The sequence below is a fragment of the Amyelois transitella genome, chromosome 3, assembly GCF_032362555.1.
Source record: "Amyelois transitella isolate CPQ chromosome 3, ilAmyTran1.1, whole genome shotgun sequence".
Taxonomy (NCBI): domain Eukaryota; kingdom Metazoa; phylum Arthropoda; class Insecta; order Lepidoptera; family Pyralidae; genus Amyelois; species Amyelois transitella.
This window is the reverse complement of record NC_083506.1, coordinates 2,809,497-2,811,442: the sequence shown is the minus strand read 5'-3', so window position 1 is coordinate 2,811,442 and position 1,946 is coordinate 2,809,497.

The following is a 1,946-nucleotide window of genomic DNA, read 5'->3' as shown; positions in this document are numbered from 1 at the left end:
GGCGTGTGGTCAGTTACTGAGCACTGGTCCTCACGCGTATACGTAGTGTAGTTATTAGAAAAGTAATTCATTTAATAAAAGTAAAACTTAATTATATTAAACAATTTATTATTGAAGATCAGTGGCGGTGCTCCCAGTAGACTAGGACCCTCACACTATTACAAAATAGGCACTCAATGATATTTTAAATTATTATATTATCATTGGTACAGTCGGCTGCAGGAAAGTCTGACCCCCTAAGCTTTTGATTTGTATCACCAACGTAACATGGAAGCAGATGAATTCGAGCGTGGATACCTCAACTACTTCTCCGCCGACACTCAAAATATCTTCTTTTATATACACACATACATTAGTTTCGTCTACCTTTTGCGAAAGACAACGATCTCGAAAAATCTAAAAGGCCACATTTAGCCAGATGATTTAACCATGGAATCGCGATTTAAATAGTGATGATTTAAGTAGGTTGCTAGCCCATCACATAGGAGAAAAATAAATATTCACGGGACACATTACATAGATTGAGTTAGCCTCGAAGTAAGTTTGACTTGTGTCACGAGACTAACCCAACAATACTATAATTCATAATAAATACTTATATATGTAGATGTACATCCAAGACCCAGGGCAATCAGAGAAAGTTAGTTTCTCATCATACCCTAGCCGGGATTCGAACCCGTGATCTCCTATGTCACAGACAAGCGCACTACCGCTGTGCCACAGAGGCTGTTAAGAATGGAGTCACAAGTTTTTAAGTACCTTTTACATAAACAAAATTATGTTCGCTATTTATGCACTCTTTATAACATTAGCGTAGATAATAATATTTCAGGATTTCCCCACAAATCGCATTACGCGGCGTGACGCTCCACCACCCCAGAAACCCTATTGCATTCACTCGCTCATCGACTGGTAAGTGCTCCACTTGTACGTAACCCATTTCGTAACTAGAAGATTCTCACTGTGTTTCTTGCCTTTAATTTATCGTCCTATAAGACCTTATTGCGTTTAAATTTTGCTAAAGTATTTTCTATGACTCCTATAGCGACTAAATTGAATAGGAATACTAACGCAGCGCCCTTGTATAAAAGCCTATTGAATCTATATTGTAAGATGATTTTGTCTTTAAAATGTCTATCACCACACACGAGGACCGTTTCAGAGACGAAGCCCAATAGAAATCCCTACTCTTGACATACCTACCTATACTAAGGGTTTATCCACACATGTAAGAGCCGTTTCAAAAACGTAGCCGTTACGTGGTTCATGCGTAGCCTAAAATAAAATATATCGTTACTTACAAACTAACAATATAAGGATTAGACTTTAGTTGCTTACATTATTTATGGAGTCGATAACACACGCCTATGCCCGTGCCGTCAACAGAACATATATTTCAATCCTAGAAAATTACATACATTTTCTGTAAATCTATGCTCGGGACGAGCCACGTACCAGAAACGGCCCTTACATGTGTGGATAAACCTTTAGTAAGTATATACCTATATTTAGATAGGTATGTCAAGAATAGGGTTTTCTGTTGGGCATGCTTACATCATACTTTTTTGTTTCTGTTACAAGGTTCAAGGCTTATTCGAGTCATGTGCACTTAAACACAGAATATTTTGCAAACACTCCAAAATCATAGGATACGAACAACAAATTTTGTTCTCGTATCATCAATGAAACATCATCCCCGCTACGTATCTCTAAACATCATATCCGATATCTTTTCTTGTTAAAGGTATCTTAATTTATTTTTCACTTTTTCTCTGTATTCGGTAATAAGATGAATTTCTGAAAGACTGTGCCCATTCTCTAAAGATTTATAACAAGAAATCATGAATATGTTTGCTATTTCACTCCAAATCCGCGATACGCAATTTTATGTTTGTGACAGAATAATGTCAAACTAAGTTCAGTCACATTAATTTGAACAATTCTAA